This window comes from Bos taurus, chromosome 13, assembly GCF_002263795.3.
Source record: "Bos taurus isolate L1 Dominette 01449 registration number 42190680 breed Hereford chromosome 13, ARS-UCD2.0, whole genome shotgun sequence".
Classification (NCBI taxonomy): Eukaryota; Metazoa; Chordata; class Mammalia; order Artiodactyla; family Bovidae; genus Bos; species Bos taurus.
Genome location: NC_037340.1, coordinates 6854640 through 6874020, shown reverse-complemented (window position 1 = coordinate 6874020; position 19381 = coordinate 6854640). Strand labels below are relative to the sequence as shown.

General features: G+C 47.7%; 1 protein-coding gene and 1 long non-coding RNA gene across 4 annotated transcripts in view; one reads left to right on the top strand and one right to left on the bottom strand.

Moving 5' to 3' along the window:
- Nucleotides 1–19381, bottom strand: part of ISM1 (isthmin 1) — a 95180-nt gene that overhangs the window by 38186 nt on the left and 37613 nt on the right.
- The window catches only part of LOC112449246 (uncharacterized), a 29225-nt gene that overhangs the window by 8750 nt on the left and 1094 nt on the right, over nucleotides 1–19381 (top strand). The window contains exon 2 of the long non-coding RNA XR_003037712.2: nucleotides 2542–2639. This is a non-coding gene — a long non-coding RNA (uncharacterized lncRNA). The remainder of the gene's footprint in view (nucleotides 1–2541; nucleotides 2640–19381) is intronic.

The window sequence follows — 19381 nt, the reverse complement described above, 5'->3', positions numbered from 1 at the left end:
AATTCTCAGAAAGGGTGCATGATTTGCTCTCCCACACCCTGAGGGATACCCTGCAAATCCTGCCTTGGCTTCATGGTGGCAACCGGAACACGCTGCTAGACTGGGTGAAAGAGGGAACCTTCCCTGGCAATCCAGTGGTTGAGAGCTCACCTTCCAGAGAGGGTGAGGTGTATGGAGAGAGTTAACAGGGAACCTTACATTACCATATGTAAAACAGACAGCCAGTGGGGATTGCTGTGTGACTCATCGAACTCAGACAGGGGCTCTGTGACAACCAAAAGCAGTGGGATGGGGAGGGAGTTGGGAGCGAGGTTCAAGAGGGAAGGGACATAGGTACACCTATGGCTGATTTATGTTGATATTTGGCAGAAAATAACAAAATTCTATAAAGCAATTATCCTCAATTAAAAAATAAATAAATTAAAAAAAAATAAAAAGATTTCACCTTCCCATGCAGGGGATGAGGGTTGATCCCTGGTCAGGGAGCTAAGATGTCACATGTCTCTTGGCCAAAATAAAAGAAAAAAAAAAGAAAAAGAAAGAAACCAAAATGTAAAAAAGAAGCCATATTTTAACAAATTCAATAAAGACTAAAAACAGTGCACATAAAAAAAAAAATCTTTAAAAGATGGTGCCCCCTTTCCTTTCCCTTGTGATGAAGCAGTCTTTCTACTACAACAACTCTTATTTTAGAAGAAGAGATGTTGTTGTTGTTCAGTCGCTCAGTGGTGTCTGACTCTTTGTGACCCCAGGGACTGCAGCACACCAGGCTTCCCTGCCGCTCACCATCTCCCAGAGTTTGCCCAAGTTCATGTTCATTGCTTCTGAGAGAGAGGAAAGGTATTTGGGCTGCATATTTGTCGCTTGGCTTAGCTGGCTGATAAAACAAGGGCTGGGGTTCTGACGGGTTTCTTGATCTGACTCTGGAATTTCTCCTGGGAGGAGAGGCACACAGTCATCCTGGCTTAGACATGAGCTAAGACTCTCTGTGGCTGAACGATCCTCCATGGAAAGCAAAGCAGGCAATAAGAAGAATCCCACACTGTCCCAGCAGGATGGTCCAGAGAACTCAGGGTGGGTTGGGTCTACACTTGAAAAGAGGAATGTAGAGTCAGGGCAACTGGGCTGGACGATTCAGGCCACAAGTGCCTGTGCTGGGAAGATGGGGGCACAAAGTATGCTTTGGCTTGAACTATGCACACAATTGTGGCCTCTCTCCATCCTTCCCCAATCCTTCTCCTCCTGCCTCCCCCCACCTCCCCTCAAACAAGCTCAGCGTTTGCAAAGTGTCTAAAAGATGGGAATGGGAAATCATAAAAAGTGCTAATCATGATCTCTGAATATCTGAATTATTCTTGCTTTTCTACAACACATGTTGACCTGGAAACCTTGGCTCCCTCCAAACCTTGGTACACTCTCAAACTGTTTGGAAACTGGAAGCCCTCAGGTAGAATATCTGCCTGCCAATGCAGGAGATGTGGGTTTGATCCCTGGGTCTGATCCCTGGGTTGGAAAGATCCCCTGGAGGAGGAAATGGCAACCCACTCCAGTATTCTCACCTGGAAAATTCCTTGGACAAGAGGAGCCTGGTGGGCTAGTCCAAGGAGTCACAAAAAGTCAGACATGACTGAACACAGCACTGATAAAGTAGGAGAAGGGTGCCTTACAATGGCTCACATAAAATGAAGCTCTACTTTATTCAATCAATAACAAGATTCAGGAGCAACCATTATTTTGATAATCAAGAATCTAGGGCAGGAGACAGTAGACTGGGTCTGCTAATAAGGAAGGAAAACACCGTTTCTTCATCCTTTCTCAAAGACACACTACACTCCTTGCAGAGGCCCCATCTGCAAGACCTCCTTGCAGGGCCAAACTCACTCACCGAGTTCACATAACAATCCTAGCAGAGCGAGGATTCTCATGAAGGGTGGATTGCAAAATGAAGATTTAAACAGTTGGTGTTTTATTCAGCAAAGCAAGCATCCTTCTCTGAAAACATGAGCTTCGGGGAGTCCGCTCTTTAAGAAATAGTACCACTCTTTCCAAGGAACTGCCTGATTCGTTTGGTTTGAATTCAAGTGAGACAAGGGCATCAGTTCAGTTTGGGAAAATATCACTTTGCCCACAACATGTCTTTGAGTTGACCTTCGACCTGTGACATTGCTGCAGCTCTAGGAGCAACATTCTAATTTGAGAGCCGTGACCACTAATAAAGAAACAGAAGAACTAAAGCTAGTAAGTGGTTTGCACTCACACATTGTTCAACTGTGAGGGGAATGACATACGGTGGCCACACTACTCAGCTGCCACTTGACTCTCCCACCTTTGTGCATAGCTCCTGTCCCTCCATTATTCTACAACTTATTTTTTCTATAATTTATTCTTATTTAAAAATAGGAATAAGGTAATAATAAAATGCTAACAGTAATAATAAAATAGGCTCTGTGCTCATGTAGCCTGGTGTTTTGCCTTAGATGGCAGTATTATTGTGGCAGATATTGCAATTTCCAATATCCATTCTTCTTTTTTTAAATTCAGGGTTGATTTCAGAAGGCAACACGCCTGGCTAAAACTTCATTTCCCAGCACCTACTGCAGGAAGGGATGACCATGTGACACGGTTCTACCCAATGAGATGTAAGTAGAAGGTCCCTGATACGACTCTTAGACAGAAGGCAGAGTCAGTTTACCTTTTGCCTCTTTTCTCTCTTTCATTTTCTCCTGCCTGAAGTGTGGATAATACAAGTGTTTGAAGTGAAATGAGGCTGCTGGCATGAGGTTGAAGATACTCTCTAAAGGTGGCTGAATGGCAAGATAGAGGGGCTGAGGTCCCTGGTAACACACGAGAGCCTTCATAGTAGCCCTGGAATGATGACCTCTGAACTTCTTGCACCCTTGCTACAAACAGTAACATCGAGGACAACCGAGGCGCGAGTAGCAATGTTCCCTGTGTGACTCTAATTTGAGAACTGTGACCACCAATAAAGGGAGAAAAGCCCTGTTCAGCAAAGTGACTCAGGATTGGGTACCATCCCCAGCTTATGCGGGTACCAACCGAGCATTTAGTGAATCATTTCCAAGACCTTCACGGTGTCAGCCAGGTTACAAGAGCTCAGCCTTGCTGCTGACTTTCCAAATCCGCCCTCTACCACCTCCCTCCTCCTTCCACATATAGAATCTTCTCACTGTTTCAGCATCTGTACCTTGCGTTTCTCAAACCCGTTACTTGCTGGGTAATGTCATATTTCCTTTCATTTGTCTGAAAATCCTATCACTAAAAAATTTCAAGGTGTTTGCCCTCAAAGAATCCAGATCTCCTTGGACAAATGATTGATTCCAGAGCTGGGGTGGGGAAGTCAAGTGAGTTTGGGATGCTCTCCTGTGGCAGGAACCGAGGAAGACTCAGGAATTAATGGTGTTCCCTCGGAACAACATGGGAGCCATCCTGAAGGGCCCTCGGTGCACCGGGATTAGATACTTTGGGTGTCAAAACACAAAAATTGTCGTTGACTGCCATGCATTGCATCCGTGACATTCAATGAACCTACGATGATACTCACAAAACAGAGGAAGCCAGGAAAAGCCATCATCCGCACTCGAGGTAGGGCTTATAAAACTCCTTACTTGGAACATTTGTATTAAAGAGAAATGGAGGTTTGCTTGAGGAAATAATGTCTGAACCAAGATTGAACAAATGAGTACCATGAAGCCTGGGAAGCAGGTGACGATCACAGAGCAGACAGGGAGATGGGCCAGTGAACTTGGCGATCCTGGCGAAGGACACGGAGTGTGCAGACTCCCCAAGGCCTCCCAGGGCCTGGCACTGAGGCCCAAGGGCCATCAGGCTGGGATGGAGTTGGGGTTAGGCTCATTGCCACTCTGCTGTCTTCAGTAAGAGATCACTGGATAAATAATACAAATGCCAGGCCCAACCCCAGATGTCTGCACCCACCAGCCTTTGGTCTGAAAGCTTTATCTCCTAGCATGCTGTGACTTTTCCATTAGGCCACCACTTCCCTGGTGGCATCCTCTGGGTCAGCTGGAGGCTTGCTGGCATTCTATGGGTGGGCATCGCCTCCCTGGCTCCCGTCACTAGCTCTGAATGCTCCCAGGAAAGCTCTGCCAAGATGGCTGAGGAAACCTCTCGTCGGCAGCCCCGGCGCGGTTTCCAAGATGACAGGCCCAGACACTTTGCTCCTCGTGTACTTTCTCCACGGGACATCCCCTGCCCAAGAGCCGGGACGTCCGGCCGCCGCCCTCAGCCACGTCGGGGGGGATCCATCCCTTTGGCTGCATTGTGACCAAGGTGGACCGCCATGGACCACATCGAGGTCAGAGCACTCACAGCAGAGTCGGCAGCTGCTCATCTGGCACAGGACTGAGAGAGGCAGGGGTTCTTTGGAGAACCAAGCCCCAGAGCTATTTAGGGCGATCAGCTCCAGGGAGGACCATCAAGCTGTGAAAAGGAGCTGTGCGTCCACCTTTGGAAAAACCGTGCTCAGAATCACTGCCACCTGCCCTGTTCCATAAACCTCAACCAAAGGCCGGTGTGTGAAAACCAGGGCTGATCTGACCACTTCCAGAACCTCAGAAGAGGCACACACTAGTAACAAATTGTGGCTGGCTTGGACAGTTTTAATGCCTATTTTTTTTTTTTTTTTCTTTCAAGGCTGTGGTAACTATTCCCAGATTAACGCAACCAGGCAGACTTCTTGGAGGCAGACGGGATGGCAAATTTCTGGAGGGCAAAGAACAGGCCGTATCTGCAATCTCAAACCCCACACCCTCCAATTCCAAATGAGCTCGGGGGGCACCCAATAAGTACTAGTTGATGATAATGATGGCCACAGGCTTAGTTAGATGTTGTTTTAATTAGGCTCAGGCTACAGGCCTCATTACCCCTAATGTGGCTTTTATGTGGGATTCTAAAGAAAAAAAAACCCAAGAATCTTCTATTGAAGATATTAAAGAAGATATTATTAGCAAGGCTTTTGGTCTCATAGACTTTGAACAACCAACAACAAAGATTATAATTAACGTCACTGCAGCCTCTCTCCTTAAAATATATTAACAATATAGCTAATTAGCAATATGTCCTCATTTGGGCTGGACAGCTGCATATTATTATCGACAATGCTTGTTTCCTTTCTGCAGATTAAAGGCAGCCACGCTGCATCCAGGCATATGGCCACGCTCCTTCCACATTAAAACACTCCGTTTTCTTCTCCCCACGATAAACACACTTGGGGCTTTATCTGTGCCGGGCATCGATTTTTGTCTGGAATGTTTCCACACGTCTAAAAATAAGTTCAAGAATGCCATGGGTGGTATTTCAAAGGGAAGAGCACAAGTTTCCCTGTTTGGGGAGAAAAAAAGGATAAAAGGGCACAGTGATTATCTTTTCACATGATTGGGGGTGCGAGCGCTCCCAGGAAGAGAAAATCAAAGGATGAACGGTGTGAATTTCAGGCAGAAAAGCTGCCTTCTCAGGAGGTGGTGGGGGATGCTTGCTTGTTCTTAGAACTCAGGAAGACAGCTGTGAGATGGTGACCACAGGCCTGGCACCCACTGGTGGTGGAGGCTTTCTCAGCGCAGGCTGGGAGGAAGGAACCAGATCTCTGGGGGGAAGCCCGCATTGTTGAAGACACCGATGGTGAGGTTGGCCACCTTCTGCTGGCAAGTGATGGTGATCACACCCCTTCAGGTAGCAGGAACAGAGCAGACATCCATGGCTGTATGTTACAGCAAGCATGAACGCGCAATGCTCCTTTGCAGGGAAAGACAAAGTCCTGGCAGAGGGAAGTGGCCATAACTGTACTCCGATCTTTGCTGTCGGACCCTGAAGACAACCCTGGGAGCTAGTGACATAGGCACATCACATTTCAGGAATGCCGGAGTGTTTCATCTTGGTTGGGAATGGAGCCTTCTGTTGAAAGTCTGACTAATAGCTGAGGAATCTTCCATTTTGGGGGCAGAATGTATCAGAGGGCTGTTTACTCTAGGGCTTGGGAGTGACCTCGCTTATGATCTTGGGTGATGCTTTGGAAGGCATGAAGAATGGCTGACTCCTTGCACTTGGGCATGGAGCTGGCTCCAGAGGGGAAGGGGCCGCTGATGAGAGTCTCCCACCCCCGTGCTTCTTTCTTAATTGAAGGCTCTTGGGGCCAGCTGACAAAACGGGAGTCAATGCCCCACTAGCTCATCTTGGATGCTTCTGTAAACAGCTTTGATCTTGAAAATGTGTGGATTATTGGTGATTTTTCAAGTTGTGCTTTTCTCCGCTGTTGGCAAAGAAAGCAGAGTGAGAGCTCCCCGGGCCCCGTTTCCTTTATGTCCTGTTAGACTAAAGAATGGACAGAAATGGGATGCGAATTATTCTTTCAAGTCTAAGAAAACACGTAAGAAGCAGAGTTCAAGGCTGGGAAGCCAATTTGGCCAAAGAAACCTTCACACATCATCTGAACCATCTCTGCCAATGGAAGTGGATGGAGAGACTGTGTTTTCCAGAATTCTGCTCCAGGGAGGTGGTGAATTTGCCTAGACGAGACACTTGCATAAATAACATCTCTTGGGGTGTGAGATACGCGTGCTGCCCACTCCCCCTGCCCGGTGCCCCTGTAAGCTAAGGGAAGGTCTTGTCTGCTGAGTGCTGAGAGAGGGATTTGAATTTAAGGGTTGACTTTGAACTTGTTCAGGGATCAAGGAACAGGTCAAGGGTGGCCACCAGGGGACTTCGGCCATGTGGAGATCAGCTCCCCCTCTAAGCCAAAGTTGAAGCAAATATTTAATGAATGTGGATTACTGTGGATTTTTAAAATTGTGCTTTCTCCATTATCTGGGAAGGAAAACAGAGTGGTAAACTCTCCAGATCCTTTTCCAGGACCCAAGTTGCAGAGACATCAAATTATTAGCATGCCTAAAGGGCCCAGCTGTCTTAAGTCCTCCCATGACCAGAGGGAGAGCACAGAACAGGACAAGGAGACCCCAGAGGTGAAGGCCCCTGCAGTGATGCAGCGTCTCCCCACATGGCAAGGGGGACACCCAAGACCAAGTCAAGGCTGGTGTTCTGCTGTTGGAACCTGGGAGGCAAGTCAAACGGTAAAGACTGGCAGAGTTCAGACTGGCCTGGGGTGGGGATGGCCCGAGGGACCCTTGCTCAGCTATTTTAATTAAGAAGATGTATTTCTCTCAACACCCAAAGTGAAGACCCATCACTGAAACCTACCATGAATTTCTCTGCTCCCAGTACCTGTAAACTAGGTTTCTAGAGGGAACTGGACTTTCACCTTGGAATCCTAGAAAAGGGCTTATGATGTTGAGGAAGGGGCCTGGGCCAGGAGGTCTGAGGCCTAGGTCTCTGCCCTGCCTTGCCCCTACCTAGTTTTGTGAGCTTAGGCGAGTTTCTGTACCTTTGCACCTAGACTGGTAGGGTTTGCGAAAACGTCCGCAGATTCCTCCTGTAACTATCTATGCCTTGGGTAGTGGTCTGCTATACTGTCTTTGCATTTGGTCATGTGACTTACTGTGGCCGATGGACAAGAGTAAGCAGAGATAAATGTATATTGGAGCTCGACTTTTTTTTTTTTAAAATTGCTCTTTGGAATCCTGAGACCACCATGTGAAGAGGCCTGGGCTAGCTTGTGGGATGAAGGCAGATAGGTGAAACAGATAATCTACCCTAGACTAAACAGCCAGCCAATGACTCATCACACAAATGGAGACTATGTTAGACCATCTGGCCCCAACTGAGCTAATCCAGACTAGAAAAGCCACCCAGTTGACCCATAGAATCATGAGAAACAGTAAACATTGTGGTTTATGCTAATGAATTCAGAGTGGTTTGTTACACAGCAGAAGCTGATACAGGACCTCAGCTATTCCTTCTGTAAAATGGGTATGAGGATGAGTATGTTGTTCTCATCAACATAGGATGAGAACTAGAGAAAAGCTCCCAATCCATCTATCTCACCTCCTAGGAATAGAATCCTCAAGAGACACTTGTCCCAGAAAAAAAATATTTTCCAATGATTAAAGGAAAATCAGATCAGATCAGTTGCTCAGTCATGTCCGACTCTTTGCGACCCCATGAATCGCAGCACGCCAGGCCTCCCTATCCATCACCAACTCCTGGAGTTCACTGAGACTCACGTCCATCGAGTCAGTGATACCATCCAGCCATCTCATCCTCTGTCGTCCCCTTCTCCTCCTGCCCCCAATCCCTCCCAGCATCAGAGTCTTTTCCAAATAGTCAATACCAAAAGGCTAAAAACATCAAATTGAGGGTGAGGAAATTAAACAAAAATCTGATGGTTCTAAAGGCATGCAGTGCAAATGTTATCTTCCTCAGCACCTTCCCCCATCTCTCCACCTGCCGCCTCAAAGCTGGGTCAGATCTGCTGAAAAACATCCCCCTGCCTACTGCTTCCATCATTCACAGGGGCTGCTCTGTTAACAGCCCCACAGCCAGTGTTTCAAAGATTTGGAGCTGAGACTTAACAATGCTCCCTCACACTTTCACGATGCACCTGTATGGCTCTGTTAGCTGCCAGAAACCAGCAATGTTCATTTATTGGGGAACCCCTACTGACACTATAAAGCAATTATAGAGCCATCATAGGCCGATTATGGCCTGAGGTGAAGAGAAAGCTGTACCCCACCAGGACCGGTCCCCTTTCCCACCTGCCGGTACAGATTGTTCTTATTTGGACTGCTGTTCTGTTCTCCTCCAGGGAAACTGTTTGATCCCTGCTCGGAAAGCTGGCAGCTGATGCGACTGTGGGCCCTGGACTTCGCTTGGCTAATCTTTTTCTATAAATGGATGGAGATCTGCTCTATTCATAGGTTCACTCAACAGGCATTTTGTGGGCATCTGCTTTGGGCCAGGTGCCGTGAGCCTGTGGTGAGGCAGTTCAATAGCGTATACCTTGTGAGGAGAAATGAGCCAAACTTGGAAATAAAGCAAAAGGGTGGTTGCGAGTTGATCAGTTCCCAGCAGAGCATATAGTATGACAGGCCTGTCCCTGGTTACTTCTCTAGGAGAATGGACCTTTGTTTCACTTATTATTTACTATTGCTTAGGGCTTCCCAGGTGGCGCTAGTGGTAAAGAATCCATCTGCCAATGCAGGAGACGTAAGAGATGTGGTTTGGATCCCTGGGTTGGGAAGATCCCCTGGAGGAGGAAATGGCACCCCAATCCAGTATTCTTGCCTGGGAGATCCCACGGACAGAGGAGCCTGGCGGGCTACAGTCCATAGGGTCACAAAGAATAGGACACAACTGAGCAACTGAGCACACACACACACATACACACACATGCACACACAGAGGGCTTAGGCTAAAAGTTACATGTGAACTTGGAGATTTCCACCCTGTAGAAATATAATATATTTCTTGTTACACGTGAACTTGGAGATTTCCACCCTGTAGAAATATAATTTATTTTTTGGTCTGGTAGAAACAATAATTTGTTAAATGTTCTCATCATAAGGGACAAAATTCCAAGTATGTGAAGTGATGGATGTTAACTAAACTTACTATGCTAATCATTGACAAGGTATCGTATCTCAAGTCATTAGGTTATATACCTTCAATATACACAATGTTATATATCAATTATATTTCAACAAAACTGGGGAAAAAACCAACAATGAATAATAGGGTCAATGCCCCTCCAAATCTACTCGGTAATGATTTTCTCCACTAATTTGATAAATATCTGTTCCTCACAAGCACTTAACTGGCACTAGCATCTTCCTAGTTCTCTCATTAGCTAGTTCAATAAAGCTTTGACAAGAATTCATTTTATTATTCATTTAGGACCATGCCACATGCTTGCAGGATCTTAATTCTCTAACCAGGGATCAAACCTGGGTCCCCTGCAGTGGAACACATAGCCCTAAACCACTGGACTTCCAGGGAATTCCGGTTATGTATCCATGTTACAAGAGACTCTTATGAAAATCATATCTGGACAGGGTTTTGTCTTTAAGACTTCAGACTCCAGTGGGAAAGTTAAGAAATGCTTGCATATGAAATGCCAGGGAGAAAGTGGGAAATTCTTTAAGAGTGAAGGAGTCCAACATAAGGAAGTAAAACCATCCATACTTCTGATTCTGCAGCTCACCATCTACTGACTCTTTAACAATAACCATTTAAGGTTCTTTCATTTTCTCTAAAAGATCCTTTTCTGGATACTTGTCTAATGCACTAACAAGTAGAAACAAGTATGGAGAAGTATGATCTGTAAGCAGGACTTTTTGTGGGTTTCTCCTCTTATTGGGAAGAGCAGAAGGCCAAGCATCAACTGGCAGAGGGCACCCACCGGACCACTTTCAGCCACTTTATTGATGTTAACTCCTTGACCCCATACAATTTCTTATTCTGACCCCAGAAAAACAAAGCACCTGCTAGTTTTGTTCTTGGTAAAGATCATTCTCCCACTTGAGCTCAGTTAGCTGAGGTTCAAGGAAAGAGAAGACCGAGCTTCTTAGGGGCTTTCTTTTGGGGATGGTCATGAAAGGGGGTGCACCAGAGCACATACTTACATGCTGCTACTCTCCCCAAGATAAACATCCTGGTACGAGGGTGTGTCTGTCTGAACCTGGGCAGAAAATGGGTGGCACTGAGGACCTAGGGAGCTTAATGAAAGAAGAGCTGACAGATGGGTGGACAAGGAGGCTGCTGCTGCTGCTAAGTCACTTCAGTCGTGTCCGACTCTGTGCGACCCCAGAGACATCAGCCCACCAGGCTCCCCCATCCCTGGGATTCTCCAGGCAAGAACACTGGAGTGGGTTGCCATTTCTTTCTCCAATGCATGAACGTGAAAAGTGAAAGTGAAGTTGCTCAGTCGTGTCCAACTCTTAGCGACCCCATGGACTGCAGCCTACCAGGCTCCTCCATCCATGGGATTTTCCAGGCAAGAGTACTGGAGTGGGGTGCCATTGCCTTCTCTGGACAAGGAGGCTGGAAACCACCAAAGATGCTGAGGTGTCCAGGGCTGGTAAAGCCAGGGAGATCTTATACCTCCAGGCCTGGAGTGGCAAGGAAAGGGAGCGGTTGCTGCTCCCCAGTGCGAGGTGGGGTGTGTGTGTGTACATGGGCCTTACAAAATATGGATGCCTCCCTCTTCTTCCTCTCCTCTCTCGTCATGTTTACTGTTGGCCAATTCCAATCAGAAGCTCAAGATCAAGGGAGTCCGTTGATACGATACATACAGATCATGTAGCTGAGGCACACGACAGGGTGGGGAAGGCTGCGGGGTCAGTCTGGAGAGGTGAATGGAAGACACTGGGCACACGGGAAGTATCTGGGACAAAGCACACCACCACCCAGGCCAGGCATGGGACGCTGTGTCTAATCTTCACAACACCCCTTGAAGCAGACACGAGTGCTTGTGTTCCAAGGAGGAGGAAATTGAATTTGAGAGGCCTCTGGCTAGCAGAGTAGGCACCGCAACCCTGTTCCTCCCACTGTATGCTGTCCTAATTTCTCCCCCAGGGGTTCTCTAGAGTAAGAGAGTCTGCAGCCGCCTTGAATCTCCCATCTTCCCTCACTGCAGCTTCCACTCAGGCAACGGGTTCAAGGGGCCTGCTTCAAGAACACTGGCCAGCAGCATGTTGCTGATTTAATTCTCAGCTCTGCTCCCCTACTTTGTTTGTTATGGGGGTCCTGGCCACCTTTTCTTAGGAAAACTATCCAGATGCCAGTCCAGCCCAAAGCCACTTGGCTTGTGCAGGCTGATACCGTCACAGGGTCAGTAAGTGCTGGTCAACACAAAGAGCTGGTATAATGAGCATGGACTACAACGGATGCTGGCAAACTAATGATGGGAAAGACAGGAATGAAACGGCACATCATACTTCGTGCAAGAGTTCTGGGCTCTGCAGCAAGTCTCCCGCATACCCATCTTCAAGCTGTGAACTTTGAAAGATGTGAACATGCGTGGCAGTCCTTGTATGCCAGCTGCTGTTACACTTCTGCACTCTTCAGGGCACTTTAGTGTAAGAGTAAAACTGCTATATTCTTTATGTTTGTTTGTCTTTTATGTACATGTTATTTGTGTGAAAAGTATTTAAACCTATTCCAATATAGTACCCTATAGCCGATTGTGTTAGTTGGGTACCTAGGCTAACTTTGTTGGACTCGGGAACAAATTGGACTTACAAATGCATTCTCAAATTTGTTCATATAGTAAGCAGGGGACTTTATTTTGGGAAGCCAGATGAGGCAGAGAATGGAGAAAACAGGCCACAAAGAGCAGGGCCCCACACTATTGCTTTGGATATTAGCTTTAGGAGTCATCACTTTCTTCCTGAGATTTGCTAAGCATTTGGGGTGAGCTTTGAAAGCGACAGGAACTCAAATGGCCATCTACAGCAGAATATATAAGGAAGGTATATGCATAAAATAGTCATACAATGAAACATTATCAGTGAATTTCACAAACATGATGTTGAACAAAGGAAACCAGATAAAATGTATGGTTCTATTTATGTAAAGTTCAAAAGCAGGCAAAACTAAGTAATGCTGTTAGAAGTCAGGACAGTGGCGATCCTGGGGATGCTGGTAACGAAAAGGGAGCCCTGTGGCAGAGCGGGGGGGGTCAGGCCACAAGAGCCACATTCTGTTTCTTTAAAAAAAATATTGATTTGGCTGCACTGGGTCTTAGCTGCAGCATGTGGTATCTCTAGTGACATGTGAGATCCAGTTCCCTGACCAGGGATCGAACCTGGGCCCCTTGCATTGGGAGCGTCGCGTCTTAGCCACCGGCCCACCAGGGCAGTCCTCACATTCTACTTCTGGAAGTTGGTTACACAACGTGTTCACTTTAGGGAACTGGTTGAACTGTACATGTATGATTTGTGCTCCCTTCTGTATGCACAAGACTTACCTGCTGAACTTAAATAACTACTAGAAACACAAGGAGAAATAAAGTAGAAATGGAGTCATAGAGAAATGGCACTTGGAAAGGTCACAGGGATTTAAGATGCCAAGCTTTCTGTTACTGCTATTTTCTGAATTATAAAGGATGCAGGAAAATACGTTTTTTTTTTTTAAAAAAAACAGAGGGCCCCCACCTTGGTCCATTATTCTCCTATGACCTAGTGTTCTCACCTCTAAAAGGAGGAGCATACCTGTAGCGCAAGCTCTTCTCTCCCTTTATAATTCCCGTCTCCCACTGGCCTTTCCTAGGACTTACTTTTACCTTGATACCTTTTCTCTTGAATGTTTGCTTCTCAGCCCAGCTTCTATCTTCCCTCATCATAACCAGCTACACCTCCACCCCCTTTCCAGTGTTAACTCTGTGGTAGTCTTATCCAAACACTTGTTACGGATCATCTCAATCAATGCCTCCCAAAGCTCCCACCAGATGGGTACCATTATCATCACCCCCATTGTACAGGTGAGGAAACTGAAGCTGAGGATGTCATCAAAGTCACCAGCTCCTAAAGGGTCCAGTTGGGGCTGACCATGGCTGTAAAATATGGCTGAGACAGGTGGGGGCTCATTCTGGACCCATGGAGACAAGAGAAAGCAGCTGGCGTTAGCCAAAGTCACAGGGAAGAAGGCCAATACTTCTTCCAACCACCCCAGTGTCAAGAATGGCCAGGAGGGACTTCCCTGGCAGTCCAGTGGTGAAGACTCTGTGCTTCTACTGCAGGGGCTATGGGTTTTGTCCCTGTTCAGGAATCTAAGCTCCTGCATGCCACTCAGCCAAAAAAAAAAAAAAAAGAGAGAGAGAGAGAGAAAATTTCTTGAACTGAATAAAAATGCAAACACAATGTTCAATTTAATTTTTTTTTTTTAAAGAGTGGCCAGGATACAGAGGGAGACCCTTGAATCTGGCCAGCAGCCTCTCCAAAGATGTCTGACTTCGGGAGGGCTGTGGAGGGTGATGCATTCAGCATCAGTTTTAAAGCCATTTTCGTACCTACAATCCCACAGGAAAATCCAGCTCGTCCTGAAAACAGTTACACCAGCTCTACCAAGTGGGAGCAGGGTATGAGCTGGGTCTAAGAATTCAGTGCCTTCTTTTTACAGAATGGGGTGCAGGGTATGGCTGGGGAGGGGCCAGCACATGGGAGGATGTCTGGGTGGGGTCCAGAATGCGAGATTCCTGGTTCCTGGCCTTCGGCTCTTCCGAGGGAACTGGCTGCTCTGGTGGCAGAGTCCTGCTGCTCCCCCGGCCCCGCCCCAACAAGTCTCCTGAGACTGAATCACAAAATGTTAGGCTTTCCCTTTGGAGTTGCTGTCTCAAAATGAATCTGGACCTTGATAAATGCTCTCTGAGTGGATGGATGGGTAAAGAAACCAAATTTCAAAGCCCAATGGGTGTGGGCACAGTCGACTCCCTGCAGTTTCATTCAGGGCCACCATGCCTGTGGTATAAGCTGTGCATGGAACAAAAGAGCCTGGTGGGGGGCAAGCATGGGCTGAAACCAAGCCTGGAGGACACGGTGTCTTCTCCCCAGAGGGGGTGCCTTGCTGTAACTCAGACAGAGGCTAATAGACACCCTTGGGTCAAAGGTCTCTGTCTCCTCTACCTGCAAAGCCCTTCCTTCCCTTGGCAACACGGAACACTCCTATGTCTCCTTACAAATCCTGTGAAGATACTGCCGTTTCTGTGAAGCCTTCCCCGACGCTCAGCAGAATCAGTCTCTCCTTGTTCTCCTCTCTTGTATTTTATACATTGACATATGTCTTCAGTTGCTCAGTTGTGTCTGACTCTTTGCAACCCCATGGACTGTAGCCTGCAAGGCTCCCCTGTCCATGGGATTTTCCTGGCAAGAATACTGCTCCTTTTCATTGTATTTTTATACATTATTAGAACTTTATTCATTTTTTGTTCAGTGTCTGACTAATTAAGGCAGGCAAAAACTGACTGAACTGCAAACAGCTGCACAAGGGGTAAATTACATTAGCCACATTAGCTTCTTCAAGTCCATTCATCCTTAGTGAAAGTCACTCAGTTGTGTCTGACTCTTTGTGACCCCATGGACTATACAGTCCGTGGAATTCTCCAGGCCAGAATACTGGAGTGGTTAGCCGTTTCCTTCCCCAGGGGAATGTCCCAACCCAAGGATTGAATCCAGGTCTCCTGCATTGCAGGCAGATTCTTTACCAGCTGAGCCACAAGGGAAGCGCAAGAATACTGGAATGGGTAGCCTATCCATTCTCCAGGGGATCTTCCTGGCTCAGGAATTGAACCAGGGTCTCCTGCATTACAGGCGGATTCTTTACCAACTGAGCTATCAGGGAAGCCCCCCCAAATCAGGCTTTATTTCATAGACCTATCTTATCTTTGGGTGCTCTTCATTTTCATCCGACTCTTTGTGACCCCATGGACTGTAGCCCACCAGGCTCCTCTGTCCATGGGATTTTTCAGGCAAGAACACTGGAGTGGGTTGCTGTTTCCTCCTCTAGGATCTCCCCAACTCAGGGACTGAACTCGCGCCTCCTGTGTCTCCGGCATAGCAGGTGGATTCTTTGGCCGCTGAGTATTTTGGCTATTTCTAAAATTCCTCTGCCATTGTCCTAGTCCAGGCTACTACTGTCACTCTCTGCCTTTCAAATCTCAGCTTAAATATCACCTCCAGAGACGGAGGACTTCTGCAATCATCAAGTACTGTCCCTCCCCCAAGGGAGTTCCCTTCCATCACTCCGTGTATGTCCTTAATACTCTGTGCCACAAGACAAGACTATTCTACATACAAACAAAACTGTCTTATGCAGTCTTGTTGGCCCCCATCAGAGAGTCAGCTCCTTGAAGCGGGGCTTCTGTCTGTTGCGTCGCTTCTGTGTCTGGGCGCTTAGCCCAGAGCCTGGCACGTGTAGGACTTCACTGCTGCCGTCTGGATGGATGATGCATCCATGCATGCACGACTACGTGGACAAGCAGGAGTTTAAAGTCTGATAATCAGGCTAGGCACACTTTCCTCACCCTGCCTGTCTGAAACCATAGCTGGGTCCCGGGGCATAGGGGTGAGGAAGGTCTTTCTGACTTGGTTCTTGGCGTGGTCTCCACTGACCTGACAGCCACACATCTTGGTATGGTCACCAGCCCCCAAGTCACGTCATGAGCCATACCTGGTGCCTCCCTTTGCCCAGAGAGAGAATGTGGAAAACTGCGCCGGGGGCGCCAACTGTGACAGCCGCCCGGGTGGGACCGATTCACTGCTCCACACTCAGCGCAGCCAGGAGCTGCCCTGGGGGAGCCTCCGGGGAGTGCAGGGTTGGGAAGCCGGGGGCGTGGGGTGGGCTGGGAGGGGCAGAAAGGAGATCGGGAAGGAGGAAGCACAGGTTCCCAGGGATGCTGTTCTTTGGAATTCACTTCTGACCCTAAACACTTTCTGAATTTGCTTCTCTTCAATGTCAAATAGTTCTAAGACTTTATATCAGTGTATATCCATACACATACTGATTCACAAATGCACAGACTTATATGTACATAAGTGTATATAAATATATATTTGTGTATATAAATATCTGTATAAATATATGTGTGTATATAAATGCAAAAACATTTTTTAATATATATACACATATGGATATATGTGCTTCCCTGGTGGCTCAGGGGTAAGGAATCCATCTGCAATGCAAAAAATGCAGGAGATGTGGGTTTGATCCCTGGGTCAGGCAACCCAGTCTAGTATTATTGCCTGGGAAATCCCATGGACAGAGGAGCCTGGCAGGCTACAGCCGATGGGTCACAAACAGTTGGACACGACTGAGTGACTGAGGATGCATGCATATGTATATGTGTGCTTCAATAGTAATTGCTGTTTTAATTTTTACTTTAATTTTAAAATATCCTAAATAGCCCACTCTTTCCCAACCAAGCTCAGAGAAAAGAGAAAAGAAAATGTGGTTATCACTTTGACTTACTGGTTCTCAAAGTGTGGTCCTCAGACTGGCACCATCTGGGAGCTTGTTCAAAATGCTGATTCTCAGGCCCCACCATCACCCTGCAGAATCTGAGTCTCTGGGGTGGGGCCCAGCAGCCTGTGTTTTAACAAGCCCTCCCTGTGTTTCTGATGCAGGCCAATGTCTGAGAAACTCAGCACAAACACAGATAAGATGAGGAGTGGGTGGCTGAGCTGCAGTTAGGAGCTGTTCTCCTGGGGTCACTTTAGCAGAGGGAATGAGGTCCAGACAATGAAGGACTCTCAAAGGGCTGACACGCTTTTTTTAAGGGAGATGTGATCAGGGAAATAGCAAAGGCGCCCCAGCTCCAGTTCAGCCTGGGGAGACCCTCTGAGTAGCCACGGATCCCCCCACAATGAGAACACCGTGAGGGGAAGGGCAGACCCCTCGCCTTCTGGGTTCTTGAGTCAAGTGACACTCACCATGGACACAGGGGCTGAGGAGATGAAACCCGGAAGACTGGGAGCACCCTGAACGACGAGAGTCGAGGCCCGTGGGCCCCGGCCTCCCTGGGCCCCTGCCTCTCCCACTTGCTTGGGCAGCCAGGCCCCAAGTGGGGCCACGGAGCATTTCCAGCTGATTTCTCTCCCCCACGCTGTGTGGGCTCGTCTTTGAACAGGTCCATGGGGAGGGACAGGCTTGTGTCCTGATGGGCGACTGGGTAAACTTTTCCAGCTCAGAGGGCCTGCAGAGGATTAAACAAGGCCCAGAAGGGGGCCCCAAAGCAGGTGTAATAGAGAGAAATTGTCCATCAGCTTATGAAACAAGTGGAAGAGAGATGCTGGGTTTGCAAACGGAGTCTCTTTGACCTGAGTGCTCCATGGTGTCCCCAAGCCCTGCCACTGAAAATCCATTTGCAAGGATCAGTTGGAGACTGTGCAACTCCTAACCTGCAGTTTTCCAGGAGATTTAAGCAATGACTCATGGGTGAGGCTGAATAAGCAAGATCTATCCGTCCCGACACATACACAGCAGTCACCATCCAAGCCAAACGATCCTTCTCGAAGAACGAGCGTTCATTCACCAACTTGCATACCTGCTTGATTCTTCAGGGAGACCTTCCAGAAAACAGAAGCCTGATAGATGCCTTCATCTTGGGGGTCTGAAGTCTCCGTAGGCAGCACCCACTGCTGCCAGGAATCCACCCCACAAAAACACTCTTCCAACAAGCCTCGCAGGCCCCAACTGGCAAGGCTCAGGTAGCAAGCAGAGCTCCACTCAGCTAACAAATCTGTTTCTCTTCCGTGACAACACCACGTGTCTGCTTTAAGGCCGACTCTCTCCCACCCACTCCACACCTCTGCACGTAGAAGGACTGGTTTCTAGATACAGCTAAACCCGGTTTTTAACCAAATCCCTGGGAATTCAGTCACTGAGAGCTCTAAACACCCTCCCCAGAGCTTACAGAAAAGGCACACAGTCGGCAGAAAGTTCTCCATCTTTCTCCAAGCCCATTACACGGGCTTATGAATGGTTTCTTTCAAAACCCTGAGTTTGAAGGCAGGCTCTAAAGGGTCAGGAGACAGTTTGTTGCAAGTGGATCTGCTCCCGCTCTGACCAAAGGAAATAGTTTCTAGCTTTTCCAAAGAGAGAGGAAGCATCTCATGCCCGGTCCGTGTTCCCTGCCTCCCGCGCACCTCGCTCTCTCTCTGCCAGACCATGATCTCAGGCCTCAAGCTCGCGGAGTAGAAGATCCCGGCTGGGATCCTCGCCCCCGCCCCGAGTGGAATTTCACCCATTCCAGGTCTTGAACAAAGATTCCCCGGCGCACGTTTGATCTCTTCACGCTCCGCTATCATTAGTCCTTCACACTCTCCATCGCTTGGAAAAATACAAGCAGCATGGTTCAGTTTTAAGGTTAAGAACTGACAGCCTCCATAAACACTGTTACAATAAAAGCTGATTCATCCGCTGCCAGCATTCGGCATCTGCAGGAGGGGGACGTGGAAACGCTGAGCGTCAGACTAGAGAACAAGTGCGGAGCGGCCAACTGCGGGGTGCAGGGTGCCCCCACGTCCTGGCTGCCAAACGCCTGTGTATATCTATCTCTGGATAATTAAAGCATTACAGGGGAGGGACAGGGAAATTCAGGTAGCAGGGAGCTCAGGTATAAATTCCTGACCTATAAAAGACACAAAGGCATCAATGATCCTACCCTTGAGAGGTCGCAAAAATGAAAAGTGGTCCATGAAGAGGTTATACAGTCATTCTCAGGATGCTGTAAGTAGGGAGAAGCAGAGGGTGAAATGGATGGGGGCAAGGTCTTCCTTGAACTTTAGCACCCTCCACCCTCAGTCACCCCAAATATTTAGGTGCTGAAATCACTTCATTCGCTGGGATTCATTTTAATGGTGTGTGGGCAGATGAGCATCAGTACCCTTATTCATTTACTCATTTACTCATGTAATTCCTGAGCACCGATGACTCCATGCCAAGTGCTGGGAATACAATGGAG